The sequence below is a fragment of the Scyliorhinus canicula genome, chromosome 9, assembly GCF_902713615.1.
Source record: "Scyliorhinus canicula chromosome 9, sScyCan1.1, whole genome shotgun sequence".
In the NCBI taxonomy this organism is placed as follows: domain Eukaryota; kingdom Metazoa; phylum Chordata; class Chondrichthyes; order Carcharhiniformes; family Scyliorhinidae; genus Scyliorhinus; species Scyliorhinus canicula.
In genome coordinates this window covers 18419581-18435361 of record NC_052154.1, presented here as the reverse complement: position 1 = coordinate 18435361, position 15781 = coordinate 18419581, and the positions used below count along the sequence as shown (strand labels likewise).

General features: G+C 46.7%; 1 long non-coding RNA gene across 2 annotated transcripts in view; it reads left to right on the top strand.

Moving 5' to 3' along the window:
* Positions 1-15781, top strand: part of LOC119971130 — a 39979-nt gene that overhangs the window by 19225 nt on the left and 4973 nt on the right. For both annotated transcript variants that reach the window (XR_005461751.1, XR_005461752.1), the window contains exons 2-3: positions 1200-1339; positions 12649-12870. This is a non-coding gene — a long non-coding RNA (uncharacterized LOC119971130). The remainder of the gene's footprint in view (positions 1-1199; positions 1340-12648; positions 12871-15781) is intronic.

Below are 15781 nucleotides of genomic sequence, written 5' to 3'. Positions count from 1 at the left end.
GGACCAGGCTTAATGGCACATTTTGGGGGAGGCCTCAAAAGTCATTCGACCTCCGAGTGGTCGGGGACATGGCATGGTGGCACCCTGGCACCCACTATGGCACCATGGCACTGCCAGTATGGCAGTCTAGCAGTGCCAGACAGGAACCCTGGAAGAGCTAGCCTGACACTGTCAGGGTACCTAGGTAGCACTGCCAGGCTGGCAGGGACACTGCAAGGGTGCCAGGGTGCCAGGGTTGGCAGCACCAGGGTGCCAGGTTAAAGATAATAATCTTTGCAATCTTTATTAGTGCCCCAAGTAGACTTGCATTAACATTCCAATGAAGTTACTATGAAAATCCCCCAGTGGTCACATTGTTCAGGTACACAGATGGAAAATTCAGAATGTCCAATTGACCTAACAAGCAGGTCTTTCGGGACTTGTGGGAGGAAACTGGAGCACACAGAGGAAACCCACGCAGACACGGGGAGAACGTGCAGACTCTGCACAAACAATGACCCAAGCCGGAAATCGAACCTGGGTCCCTGGCGTTGTGGAGCAACAGTGCTAATCACTGTGCTACCGTGCCACCCCAAAATCCTGCCAGTGGAGCTTGTGGACAACTGCAAAGCTCCCCATCGGGGAATTGAACCTCGATCTCTTGCATGGCAGGCGGGGATACTAGCCACTATACTAACGAAGACATTGCTTAAAATGTTGTGTGCAAATGTCCCCTCTCAATCGGCCAATCTGCTGCCAATGTTCCTAATGGCTCTGAGATCTACTCCACACAAAATCACAGCAGTGTTGTCCAACCAGACATTGATGGGTGATCTTATGAGGACTCTTGGGCACTTGCTCTTTCCTGAAGCAAGCCCTTTGGTGAAAAGGTCATGTAACTCTAAATGGCTTGGTTGAGTGGTGAAATGGACAAAGGAGTAAGTTAAGTTCAAAACGCAGATACAAAGTTCTCTGATAAAAAGGTACGGCAGTTTGAATACCAGGTGGGAGATACAGTCATGGTGTTAAGTTGTGGGAAAAATAAAGCATGCCTTCAAACTAAGATAGAAACGACCATAACCCAAAGTGGATCGAGCCAGCCCAGCAGTTTATCTGGGCAATTATCAGGAAAGAAGGGATCTAAGCACACTAAATGATATCATATTAGTCAGCCAAAAACTTTCAGAAAATAATACTCTACCATCCTTTTCTGCCTATAGATGTATGAATGGCTATTCAGCCTTGTGTCGGCAATATGTTTCCTGATCATCTGAGCAAGAAGTGGTCATCATCAAGAACAAGGATTGCATCTTCCAACTCCCGGCCTACACTGTCATGAGGGAATGGAGCCAGAACAGATGTAATTTAATGTTTAAGTGTGACAATTGTGGATGGGACTCAGATGGGCCAATATTGTAGGTACAAGAAGGGAATGGGCTCACAGCAGAATGTGAATGTATGGGTGAGTCAGGAGAACTGGGATTGCAATTCAAGTGGGATAGTGCGGACAATGCAGACAAATGCAATGCTTGGTTCAATTTCATAGACTTAAAACCGGGAGTCCCCAACGAAATAGGGAACACATTTAATTGGTCAAAGGTGAGTAAACGATATAAGTGACACACACTTTTATAGGAGAGGAAGGAAGCAATATGCAATGGGTAGCAGAATATATGGAAGTCAGGGACAGAGAGAAAATCAATGAGTAAAGATCCACTAGGATGTCAGTCAATAGGTTTGGAACCAACAAATGGATTGGTATCGCTCACACTTACAACTGGCTGTATATTGAAGTACGATATGAGAGAGTATCCATCATATTACATATCAGGAGTATTTACTGCACAACATTTATTGCACATTCCTAATTGCCCGTGAGCAACTGATGGTTAGCGGCTTACACATGAACATATTAATTAGGAGCAGGAGTGAGCCACTCGGCCCCTCGAGTCTGCTCCGCCATTCAATAAGATCATGGCTGATCTACTTGTAACTTCAACCCCACATTCCTGCCTACCTTTGATAACTTTAAAAAAAAAATTACTTTATCTTAGTTACACAGCCAGGGCTCAGAGCGTGGACAGAGGCGAACCCCCAATCCAACTTCTTGCCCGCTCCAAAAAACAACTCAAACCGAAACCAATCCATGGTCCCCACAAAGGAGACACACCAGATCTGAGCCAAAAGGCCCAATCCACGCTCAATTCTAGCCAAAAGGCCGAGAAGCGATCCTTTGATAACCTTTAACCCCCTTGTTAGTCAAGAATCTATGCCGCTCTGCCTGAAAAATGTTCAAAGACTCTGCTTCCATCACATTTTGAGGAAGGAAGTTCCAAAGTCTCACGGTCCCCTGAGAGAAAATGAATTCTCCTCATCTCTATCCCAATTCAGGAGTTTCATGATCATCATTAATGAGATTAGCATGTTATTCCAGATTAATTAATTAATTGAATTTAAATTACTCCAGCTGTTGTGGTGAGATTTTGAACTCATGTATTCAAATGTATGTAAAGATGTCCCAGGGCCAGATTCAAAGGCAGGCAATTCAAACCACCAAACGTGGACCAGCTCTGACCTTGTCTAATCTGCACACACCAGGTTTCACACTCCCGGGTTACCAAAATCCTACTTTAGTGGAGCCAGCCCATCCTACTGGAATGGAAATTGGAATTCCAGCTCACCATTTTTGAAGCCAAAAAGAAAATGCTGGAAAATCTCGTCAGGTCAGGCAGCATCTGTAGGGAGCTAATGTTTCGAGTCCAATAACTCTTTGTCCAACGACCATTTGTGAAGATTGGTTTTGCAGAAGTGGGAATTTTCCTGCTTTGCACGCCGGGCCGGGGAGAAAAAACCTGGGCCTTTGTATCTGAAGAGATGTTGTTGTCATTTTATTGTTCTGGAACTGTGGGTTCTTTACCCCAGCCCAAACAAAATGACATTCACCAAATTCATTCCAGTCCCAGATTCTACCCAGTGACCAGATTTTCTATTTGTCCACTGGGATCATTCTTTATTATTCACAATTTCCAACAGTTCACACAATCATAGGGCAGATCGTTTACCCCTGACTGATAGGAGTGGCTCGGTTAGAAAGTCAAGGAATCCACACAGTTTAGGATTTTCCAGACATTGCACAATGTGTTTCTGGAGTCACTGATCCCTTCTCTGGCTAGAGACCCAGCCTGATTGATAGTTGATCCTCCAGTCAGGCAGACAATCAGTTACTGAGGACCATAGCAGCAGGTTAGTTTGCACCAGGAACAAAGGGTTGTCCAGTGGGCTGGGGGTCGATTAGCCATTTGGCTAATTAGGAAGGTTTGGCTTGCTGATGATTGGTTGAGAGGTGGGAGGTTCATTGTTTGCTCATGGGGGCTTTGTGCTTGGGGCCGGGGGAGTGGATAGCTTAGTACCTGAGTGTCCAAGGCCTCATGCTTGGGGGAAACGGAAGCCTTGGGTTGGGAATATGAGGCCTGGTGATGGGGACGGGGAAGAGGTTGGAATTCAGAGCATGTTGGGAGAGGGCACAGATAGGTTTCTGATGGAGCTGGGATCTGGGGGCTGGTGGAGGTCGGAAGCCCCACGGTGGCACTGCTGTCTCACAGCACCAGGCGCCCGGGTTCAATTATGGCTTTGGGTGATTGTCTGTGTGGAGTTTACATGTTCTCCAGTGTCTGCATGCGTTTCCTCTGGGTGTTCCGGTTTCATAGCACAATCTAAAATACACAGCTTAGGTGGGTTGGCCATGCTAAATTGTCCCTTAGTGTCCAGGGATGTGCAGGTTAGGTGGTGTTACGGAGATGGGGTGGGGGAGTGGGCCTAGGTAGGGTGTCTTTCAGAGGGTCGGTGCAGACTAGATGGGCCGAATAGCCTCTTCCTGCCCTGTAGGAATTCTATGGTTCTATCAGAAAGGTCATTATGGGGGAAAGGGGCCCAGTCCTAGAGGTTACTCATGCATGCACTTATATCCAGCAGGTTAATGTGGAGGCCCTTCCATCCTTAAACCACCAAGTCTGAGCCTTGAAGTCGTTGCCAGAATATCCGACTCTCGGAAACCCAGCTGATTGCAGTTCCATTTCGAAAAGGAAAGACAATGATGCTCATCGCCTCATTTTCATATTTAAAGTTGCAATCTGCCCCCTTAGATTTGGTTGGTTGCCTGGTCAACTCCGGGATTCGATTAAAATCATAAATGGATGGGTTGGAGGTGGATTTAGGTCAGGAAACAGCTTTCTGAAGCTCTCACTACACCACAAGCACCGGACTTCACCCAACCCAATCCAAATGTACCTGTTTTGGTGCAGTTATAAGATAGCCCATAGAGATAAATTATCGTGCAGCACAGAAGAGGTCATCAAGCCTTTGTCTCACGGGGCCTCACGGTAGCATGGTGGTTAGCATCAATGCTTCACAGCGCCAGGGTCCCAGGTTCGATTCCCGGCTGGGTCACTGTCTGTGTGGAGTCTGCACGTCCTCCCCGTGTGTGCGTGGGTTTCCTCCGGGTGCTCCGGTTTCCTCCCACAGTCCAAAGATGTGCGGGTTAGGTGGATTGGCCATGCTAAATTGCCCATAGTGTAAGGTTAATGGGGGGGATTGTTGGGATACGGGTAACGTGGGTTTAAGTAGGGTGATCATTGCTCGGCACAACATCGAGGGCCGAAGGGCCTGTTCTGTGCTGTACTGTTCTATTCTTTGTCAGTTCTTTTGAAGAACTATCAGTTGATCCCACTTCCTTATACTTCCAAATGTCTCTGCCATTATTTTTCTTCTTCAAGTAATTATCAAATTCCCTTTTGAAGGTTACAATTGCATCAGTTTCCAGGACTCTATCAGACAGAGCATTCCAAATCCTAAACACTTGTTGGGAAAAAAATGTCCTAATTTAGCTTTTTTCTTGCCAATCAGCTTAAATCTCTGCCCTCTCGTTAATGACCCTTCAGTCTTTGGATGCAGTTTCTCTTTATCTAGTTATAAACCATTCATGTTTCTAAACACCTTTATCAAATCCTCTGTGAGCCTTCTCGGTTCCAATGAAAACAGTCTCCGTTTGTCTTGTTAGTCCACACAACTGCAATCCCTCACTCCTGGAACCATTCCAGTAAATCTCTTCAAAGCCTTCACATACTTTCCAAAGTGTGGTTCCCAGAATTGGGCTCAGTAGTCTGGCTGGGGCTGATGTCCTATTTTATGTAGTTCAGCGTGACCTTTTGTATTCTATGGGCTGGAGTTTCGGTGAGTGTCTGTGTGGAGCTGGCATTTTCTCCCTGTGTCTGCGTGGGTTTCCTCTGGGTGCTCCGGTTTCCTCCCACAGTCCAAAGATGTGCAGGTTAGGTGGATTGGCCGTGATAAATTGCCCCCTAGTGTCTAGGAATGTATGGGTTAAGGGGATAGGGTGGGGTGAATGGGAGGTGGGGGGGGGGGGGGGGCATGGGGGGTCCTCTTTCGGAGGGTGGGTGCAGACTCGATGGGCCAAATGGCCTCCTTCCGCACTGTAGTGGTTCAATGATTTATCACCACTCTCAGTTTTCTTTCCCAGAGGCAATTTTGTATCCATGCTGATTGTAAATGATTAGTATTATTTGTGATATTAATAAAATGCATATTTACATGAGAGAACATTGGTTCTTGTGGTTATTGTGCTCACTGACATACCTTGCCCATGCAGCATGATGTAGAGTGGAATTGACTGCTAAATTAACGTCTATTTTAACCATTGTTCAGAATTCCTTTGCATGTTGTTTTGGTTGCATCAGATTTGTTCTCATCTTCAGCATCTGAAGCATAAATACCTTGAAGCTTAACCTATCTTGATTCTAAGCAGGTAAACAGGTCTCAAGTTATTGCAATACAGGTGGGAATACCAACCAAGACTTCTGTTTTCATTATTGTACACTCTGATACAGAGGTAGAGAGAAATCAGTACCTTCATAAGAATTACAGAATCAAAGAATTTACAGTGCAGAAGGAGGCCATTCAGCCCATTGCGTCTGTACAGGCCCTTGGAAAGAGCACTCTACTTAAGCACATGCCTTTCCCCTATCCCTGTAACCCAGCAACCCACATAACCTTTATTGACACTTACGGCAATTTATCATGGCCAATCCACCTAACCTGCACATCTTTGGACCATAGGAGGAAACCGGAGCACCTGGAGGAAAATGTGCAGACTCCGTACAGACAGTGACCCTAACCGGGAATTGAACCTGGAGCTGTGAAGCAATTATGCTAACCACTGTGCTACCGTGTTGCCCAAAGACAAACACTTTACAGAGAAACAGAAAAAAGGAGCAGAGGGAGGCCATTTGGCCCTTTGAGCCTGCTATGCCATTCATTATGATCATGGCTGATCATCCACTCAATAGCCTGATCCTGCCGTCCCCCATAACCTTTGATCCTCTTCGTGCCGTGCTCCAGCTAAACTTCTTGAAAACATCGTGTTTTGGCCTCAACTGCTTTCCGTGGTAGAGAATTCCACAGGCCAACCACTTTCTGGGTGAAGACATTTCTCCTAATCTCTCCCCTAAATAGCTCCGTGTCCTCAGACTGTGACCCCTGGTTCTGGATACCAACATCATCGAGAACACCCTTCCTGAATCTACCCTGCTTAGTCCTGTTAGAATTTTAAAGGTTTCTATGCGATCCCTCCTCATTCTTCTTAAATCCAGCGAATACAATCTTAACCAACTTAATTTCTCCTCATATGTTAGTCCTGCCATCCCAGAAATCAGTCTGGTAAACCTTCGCTGCGCTCCATCTATAGCAAGGGCATCTTTCCTCAGATAAGGAGATCAAAACTGCACACAATATTCCAGGCGTGGCCTTACCCAGGTCCTGTATAATTGCAGCAAGACATGCCTGCTCCTGTACTTGAATCGTCTTGCTATGAAGGCCAACATGCCCTTTGCATTCTTTACCGCCTGCTGCACCTGTATAATGTTGGTTGAATATATATCTTGAAAAAACTTTGACAAGTACAGAGGATGGTTATTAAACTGGCCATCAAAATCTGTCCAGCAGCTGGCATGGTGACAGATGTGCGAGTAATAGAAATGGAGGTGACTTTGTGGTCCCACTTGGTGCGGACACATCCCTTTACGGCCGAATGAGAGTGTCAGAATGGGACTTGCGCCAGGGAGATCTCACTTTGAGATCTTCCCCGCACCCCAGCCCGTGACGTAATCAAGTTCACACCAAGCGAGGGCGAGAACCTGATTACCATGCATTGCATGGATTTAAATATTCAGAAACAGCTTGCTGCCATCGCTTTGTGTTTGCCGCGTGTCCCCCCACCCCCATCACCACCTCTGGACTGCCGGCATGGCTCGGAGGTGAGTATTGTCTCTGGGTGGTGAGGGACATGGCTTGGCAATATCCTGGCACTGCCCTGTGGCAGTGCCAACCCACATCAGGTTGGAACAACATTCTTCAGAGATGTGTTTTACTTTTGTGATCAGAGACAGCTGGCCAGTTGAAGATCTAGGAGGAAGTGAAAAAAGGACTGGCGCAAGATTCTCGGCCTCTCCGCGGCGTGTTTTTCAGCGGCCTGCCTTTGCCGGTGGTGAGTCACACGAGCAGGATCATCCGGTCCCACTGACAGTGCACACCACCGTAGGTATCCTGACAGTATGGGGAGGATTGAATGGGACATCCCCTCACCCAGGGAGGCCAGAGAAACCCACTCTTTAAAGTTTGAATTGTTCAGAAATACATTTAACAGACTATCGGAATTTATATCCATATTTTAGTTTAGTATTCTTAGTTATATTTCTAAAATTTGATCCCAGTAGCCCTTCCATAGGTTGCAATATGTCATCTATTTTGAACAGGATTGACATTCGAGAAGTGAAAGTATTATGGTTCCTGTGAAACAATTTATCTTTTGTTTGATTTGAGCGACAAAGGTTCCATCCACGCAACACAGATTTGCAAATGTTCAGCTTTCAGGTAGCGGTAATTTACAAAACTTGTCATGGGAAAATTAGACATTTTGTGGAAAACTTTGTGGCCACACACATTCATGAACAAGGGCCTAACATTTATATAAGTAGATGTAAATCTTCATTATCACAGTGTTACTTCAGACTGGATATTAAACCTGCGTACTCTTAGAATCATAGAATTCACAGTGCAGAAGGAGGCCATTCAGCCCATTGTGTCTGCCGGCCCTTGGAAAGGGCACTCTACCTAAACCTACATCTCCACCGCATCCCCACCTAATCCTTTTGGACACTAAGGGCAATTTAGCATTGCCAATCCACCTAACCTTGTTTCTACCTGAGTGCTTAAAAAATTAGATTGTCTCGGTTTAATAAAACGGTGAAAGTTCAAGATTGGGTGACATGTATTTAACAAATTGTTGCCAGAAATAGCTAAAATCTATTGCCTCATTTGACCCTCAAATCAGACTTAAGATGTGAGTCAGAATACAAAATTACATCATTTGTGTTTCTTTTAACCATCTTGGCCCAGTACCGCTCTGCCACTGTAAAAGGATATCATATTTAATAAAAAAATAATTCAGGGTGAGCCGAGATTGTAATCAACTCAAAGAGTTCAAATGATACTATAAACAATGAGAGCACTCAAGCAATATGTGAATGCGATCCAAAATCTCAGGTTACATTACAAGTCTTAGTCCCCACACAAATTTAATCTGAGGAAATTTAAAAAGCAAAGTTAAATTTTCATCTATTACATGCCAGGCAACGACATCGCTGTGAGCTTCAGTCAAACATGACATAAGAAAAAGAATATTTAACCTGTTGGAATGAATGTGCAATATACTACATGATGTGTACTTTAGTGCAGCCAAGTCCTTTCAAGGTCACATAACTCAGTATTACAAATCAACTCTGCGTTAAATTCATGTTACGTGTTGACAGCAAATTAATGTGCGGGTAGGAAATAACTGAATCAATTATTTCAATAAACGACAGTTAAGAAATGCAAAAGCGGAATATCAAGAATGTTTGAATTATGGAATAAAAACAGGAAGTATCAGAGATACTCGGAAGGTCGGGCAGCATTTGTGGAGAGAGAAACTGAATTATGTTTGAGGTCAATGACCTTTCATCAGAACTGGGAAATGTTGCAAATGTAAAGACATTTTAAGTGAGTGCAGAGGTAGGAAAAGAAGGAAGGGGAAGAAAGAGTAAAAGGGAAAGTCTATAAGGTATCTGATAGTGCTGTTCAGTTGGAGTAGTTTCAATAATGCCCAAAGACTGTTAGTTCCAACACTTTAGTGCAACATCTTTACAGTGATGGGAACATTCCCTTATTGAGGCAGTCCTCAATTTTATGACATTCGAGTTGTGACCATTTTGAATTATTTTTTTATTAAATATGATATCCTTTTACAGTGGCAGAGCGGTACTGGGCCAAGATGGTTAAAAGAAACACAAATGATGTAATTTTGTATTCTGACTCACATCTTAAGTCTGATTTGAGGGTCAAATGAGGCAATAAATTTTAGCTATTTCTGGCAACAATTTGTTAAATACATGTCACCCAATCTTGAACTTTCACCGTTTTATTAAACCGAGACAATCTAATTTTCTAAGCACTCACGTAGAAACAAGGTTAGGTGGATTAGCAATGCTAAATTGCCCTTAGTGTCCAAAAGGATTAGGTGGGGTTACTGGGTTGCGGGGATGGGGGTGGAGATGTGGGTTTAGGTAGAGTGCCCTTTCCAAGGGCCGGTGCAGACACAATGGGCTGAATGGCCTCCTTCTGCATTGTGAATTCTATGATTCTAAGAGTACGCAGGTTTAATATCCAGTCTGAAGTAACACTGTGATAATGAAGATTTACATCTACTTATATAAATGTTAGGCCCTTGTTCATGAATGTGTGTGGCCACAAAGTTTTCCACAAAATGTCTAATTTTCCCATGACAAGTTTTGTAAATTACCGCTACCTGAAAGCTGAACATTTGTTTATAAATTGACACCCCGTTTCTGTTTCGACTTTATGACACCACGTCAGCATATACATATATGCACATTGACATTCTGCACAGCCAATCTCTATAACTAGACAGGTAGAACTGTCTTCATTGAATAAAGCAAGTGCTTTATTCTGTTAATTTCTTTTGCATAAACGCCACATTTGTAATGTGTAGCCATCTGGAATGGCCACTTTCAGTATATAAAATGGACATTCGCAGAGCCTATAGGGAAAAATGGACAATACTAAGCAACAAGCAGGCACAGAAACTGAATATACATTTGGAAGGCAGTCAGCAGACGGAATCGAAACTCTGGGTCGATTTACATATTGATGGCCCATCTCCGGGAAACAAAGAACGAGTGCTCAGGTAGCCGATACTGTTCCAGACAGTCCGGCGCCATTACCCCAACCTGAAGACACAAACAAAGCAAGGCCAACAGCCATCTAGGACACACCCAGCCATCAAGGCCCCCACCCCTTTATTGGTTTAGATCGATGACAATGATCAAGAAGCTGCCCGATTAATTGGGACTAAGTTAAGGCCCGCTTAAAAGCGCGCAAAGCCCCTCCAAGTATAAGAAGGAATCCGTACAATGCAGAAGGAGACCCATCGAGTCTGTACTAGCCCTCTGAAAGGGCACCCTACCCAGGCCACACTAGTCCCATAACCCCATCTAACCTGCACATCTTTGGACTGTGGGAGGAAACCGGAGCACCCAGCGGAAACGCACGCAGCCACAGGGAGAACGTACAAATTCCACACAGACGGAATCCCCGCCAAACGTTCAGCCTCCTGGATTCGGCTCACAAGCGGAGACCCTTCCAACAGCACCACCAGAAGCAGTAAGTTCAAGTTCAATGCTCACTACCAGACGGACGACCTTAGCTGACTCCTGTTACCTCTTCGAACCCAACAGCCTCAGATCCGAACAACGGCCATTGTTCCTCTGACCTAAGTGAGCTCCCGAAGTTAAGTACAGGTGTTAGTGATAGATATAGTTTAGTTTGTAGTGTTATTGTGCATGAGTAGATCTTAATGTGTGTAAATAAAGTAGTTTTGAATTTGAACTAACTAACTGGTGTATTGGCTCTTTGATCAATATTCGGGTTGAACCTTGTGGCGGTATCGAGAGATACCTGGCGACTCTGAAAGTATACTCATAATTAGGATTAAAAAGGGACCTTATTAACCACCATATTTATAGCAAGTAAACAGAGCAACAAATGCATTTAGGGGTGTGCAGTGGTTAGCACTGCTGCCTCACAGCGCCAGGGGCGTGTGTTCAATTCCGACCTTGAGTGAACGTCTGTGTGGAATTTGTACGTTCTCCCTGTGGCTGCGTGCGTTTCCGCTGGGTGCTCCGGTTTCCTCCCACAGTCCAAAGATGTGCAGGTTAGATGGGGTTATGGGACTAGTGTGGCCTGGGTAGGGTGCCCTTTCAGAGGGCTAGTACAGACTCGATGGGTCTCCTTCTGCATTGTACGGATTCTATGATCTATGATTCTATTCTGCGATTTATACACTTATGTTGGATTTAATAAGTGCTTTCAGACTCGCACAGTTCAAGGTTAATCGGGTATCTGACAGTGATCAATGCATTCATTATATCCACCATATGAACTGAGGAACCTGTGCTGAGGCATCAACAGTTGCCTCTGTGATTTGACAGGGTGAGGGTTGAGAGCATTTAACACTGCCAGCCGCCCCCTGAATAATAGCTGGCCTTGGATCAGGAAATCCCCCATTTCTACCATTGTGCTGATGGGAAAATCAATCCTAAACGGTGTTTCAACTTGCAACGTGGTCTTCAGGGACCAATTGTGTCGTAGGTCCGAGGACTGACTGCCTGTGCTAGCTTCTTTCCATGCTACTTTCTTCTAGACTCACAGATCATATGCCACCTCCTTCAATGAAAGTGCAGATTACTTTGCATAGTCCTTTATAGGACTTAGTCTGGCATGCTCCATTATACTACAGGATGGCTTCTCCGCTGCCCACTGCCAGTAGCGGGGTTCCCAATGCGGTGGAGAATGGAGTATCTGGCTAAGACTGCTGATCATGTTCTGATTCTCAGGTCCCTCCCTGGTTGTGGTAGCAAGCTACATGCCCCATGCTGGCGGGAGGTTGCAAATGAGTCATTTAAACCAAATTGCATCCGATTAACAGGCTGGAAATCCAATTCTCCACGTCTTCATGATGCCCCGGCCCTCTCAGCCAGGATTCACTTAGGCATGGATTGGTGCAAATATTTTCAAGTGTGGCCCTGACGAGTTGGATCCCGTGGTGGATCGAACGGGTAAAATTATAACGTAGATACCCCCGAGATCCATTGGAGGGCCCCCTCACCCCACAGCGCAAACCTTGCCCACTCCAGACCCCCATCAGAATTCCCCCATCATCCCATTGAAGAGAGAATCCCACCACCAGTGCGCCGGCGAGAAACACGCGACTGGGGAGACAAGAGAATCCCACCCATTACCTGTAAAATATGAAAACATTTCCGTTCAATATCCTTCAAATGTTACTCTGATTATTAACTGACTGTTTATCCAGTTCTAGTTTCAAGCATTTCCAGCAATAACAGGTTTTATTGGAAGTTAATTCCACATAATTACTCCACCGTGCCCCAAACAAAAAAAATTCATTCCTATTTTTGGCTGTATTTTATATTAGCTCATGTATAAAATATGAGCGAATTACCCATTTATATTCTTAATTTACAGATGGGCAATGATGTTGATGGAGTTTGCAGTCTTGAAACCTACCGTTCCCTGCAGGTGCCAACTCATTGATGAAAAGGAGAAAGTTCGGATCTTTGACACTTGTGAAGTATTTAACCAAAAGTGACATGCAGAATTTTCAATATATATTCAATGAAATCCTTTGAAGAAATATGGGAAAACACAAACACATTTTCAACAAAAAAGATGCCCCCTCATCCCGAGGTACGGGAAGGAATTAAGGAATAATGCAATATGTTACTGAAATGTCCAGGCGATGAAGAAAGGTGCTGTAGAATAATAATAATAATAATCGCTTATTGTCACAAGTAGGCTTCAATGAAGTTACTGTGAAAAGCCCCTAGTCACCACATTCCGGCGCCTGTTCGGGGAGGCTGGTACGGGAATTGAACCTGTGCTGCTGGCCTTGTTCTGCACTACAATCCAGCTGTTTAGCCCAGTGTGCTAAACCAGCCCCTCTATCATAACCTCTATTGTCACAAGTAGGCTTACAATAACACTGCAATGAAGTTACTGTGAAAATTCCCTAGTCGCCACACTCCGCCGCCTGTTCAGGTACACGGAGGGAGAATTCAGAATGTCCAAATTACTTAACAAGCACGTTTTTCGGGACTTGTTGGAGGAAAACAGAGCACCCGGAGGAAACCCACGCAGACAGGAGTCTGCACGTTCTCGCTGTGTCTGCGTGGGTTTCCTTCGGGTGCTCCGGTTTCCTTCCACAAGTCCCGAAAGGCATGCTGTTCAGTAATTTGGGCATTCTGAATTCTCCCTCTGTGTAGCCGAACAGGCGCCGGAATGTGGCGACAAAAGACTTTTCACAGTAACTTCATTGCAGTGTTAATGTAAGCCTACTGTGACAATACAGATTATTAAATTAGGGCTGTACAGGTCAGTCTGCCACAAATTTGTGTTTAAGGGAAGTGACCTTGGTGCTATTTGCGAGAGCTTACCAGTGCATTAACTTTGTCTGAGACTAGTTGAGCCTGGATGTCAGAGCTATGGGGCGCGATTCTCCGCAAATGCGGAGAGTCATAAAGGCTGCCGTGAAACCGGCCGTGTTTCACGGCAGCCTCCGCGCCCCCTCCCGGGACCCGATTCACCCCCCGGGTCGGGGCTAGCATCGCGGCCCCGGGAAGAACGGCAGCGCGGGGTTAGCGAACGTTCGCTAAGCTCCGGCTGCCAAGACTCACGGCGCCTGACGCGCACGATGACGTCAGCGGTGGTGCGGCCGTGCCAATCGGTGGCATGGTTGTGCAGAACGGCACTTTGCGGCCGTTTTCACGAATTGTGAGAGCAGGTGTGTTTAAATTCGTGAAAACGGCCGTAAAGGCCTGGGAAATCGGCCCATCGGATAGGGAAGAATCGCTGCTCGCCGTAAAAAAATGGCGAGCAGCGATTCGTGTCGTGGGGCAGCCGTGGGGGGGGGGGGGAAATAGCGGGAAGTCGGGAAAAATGTCAGGAAGGCCCTCCCGCTATTCTCCGACCCATCGTGGGGGGTGGAGAATCGCGCCCATGGACTTTGGCCAGATAGCTGACCTGCCCAGGTGGAGGGTGTCATAAACTGCCCCCACATGGCTCTGCTTTCCCCGTGGTGCTACGGATTGCCATTTGTGAACCACAAGGGGAATCCACTCCCTAAATTTCAAGTTCGTGTGTGACCACACCATGTGCATAATGCAGGTTTGTGCCTGTTTCCCGGGGAATGTCGATGACTGCAACATCTTGGATGCTCTCAGATCCCAAATTGTTTTGAGCGAAAGCAGCAGATGGAGAGTTTGCTTCGTGGGGACAAAGGATATCCACTCAGGAAGTGTCTGATGATGCCTATGCGGAGGCCCCAAACACTCTCTGAGACTACCTACAATGAGGCTCATGCATTTATTTGTCCGCTGGTCGAGCAGGGGATTGGCCTGCTCAAGGAGCGGTTCCAGGGCCTGGATTGGTCACACGGGGAGCCCTCCAATACAGCCCTTAAAGGGTGTCCTGCATTATCATGGTGTACAACATGACTGCAACAGGGCAAAGTGCTGGATGGTGGGCGTCCCATGGAGGCCCGGGTACTTGAGGATTGCAGGCTGTTTTCGGGGAGCACAGCTGCTGCCATGCTACCCTCCTTGGTGTGTGAGTCTGGAGGTGTATCAGTCACAGGAAGGCAGGGGTTGCAGATGGGCTGGACACACCCAGGCCTCTAAGGCCCTGGGCTGCTCTCCTGCTGATCCTCTTCAACTTAGGTGCTCTGGGCTCCTCCATGGGATAGTGGGCGAACTGGAGTGAGTTCCAGAAGACCTAATGTCCTCTGACACTGACACTTGTGGATTCCCACAAGTGCCCGCACCATGCAGTTGAAGCCCTGCACCATGGAACCCATGCCCTCAGCCATGGAGTTCATGAGCTGAACCATGAAGCAGACAGCCCTCGCCGTGGAAAGCACATCCTGCACCAAGGTCTCTCTAGTGATCTGAACATCTGTACATACATCTGCACATACACCAGGGACTACAGACAGATGTAACAGCCACAGCATCACTAGAGGGCAGCATCAGAGACGGGTCCAGCCCAAGGGAGGATATCCGCCACTTTCAGAAGCACAGGGCTAGTGAGCAGACAGAGGCAGCTCAGCATAGGCAGTTTACCTCAGCTTCACTGGTCATACCTCTTGACTGTATTATATCTAGTTAAGGGGCAAAATTCTCTGAAGACCTGCATGACGCCCATTACCGGCGGGCAAAAGCGGCGCCGATGACTCCGGCGTCGGGGCCTTCTTTTGAGCCCTAAATCTCCGTTCCTGAAAGGGCCAGCAGCGGACTGACACTATACGCGTCAGTTTCACCCGCTGCGGAAGTGGCGCGTCGGGCGACATCTTCAACGTCGCCCGGCGTTTGGGGGGGGTGGGTGAGGGGGAGGAGAGCACCGGCGTTTGGTGGGGGGGGGAGAGTAACGGCGTTTGTGGGGGGGGGGGAGGAGAGTACCGGCGTTTGTGGGGGGGGGGGGGGGGGGGGTAGAGTACCGGCGTTGTGGGGGGGGGGGGGGAGGAGAGTAACCGGCGTTTGTGGGGGGGGGGGAGGAGAGTACCGGCGTTTGTGGGGGGGGGGGTGTGAGAGTACCGCTTTTGGGG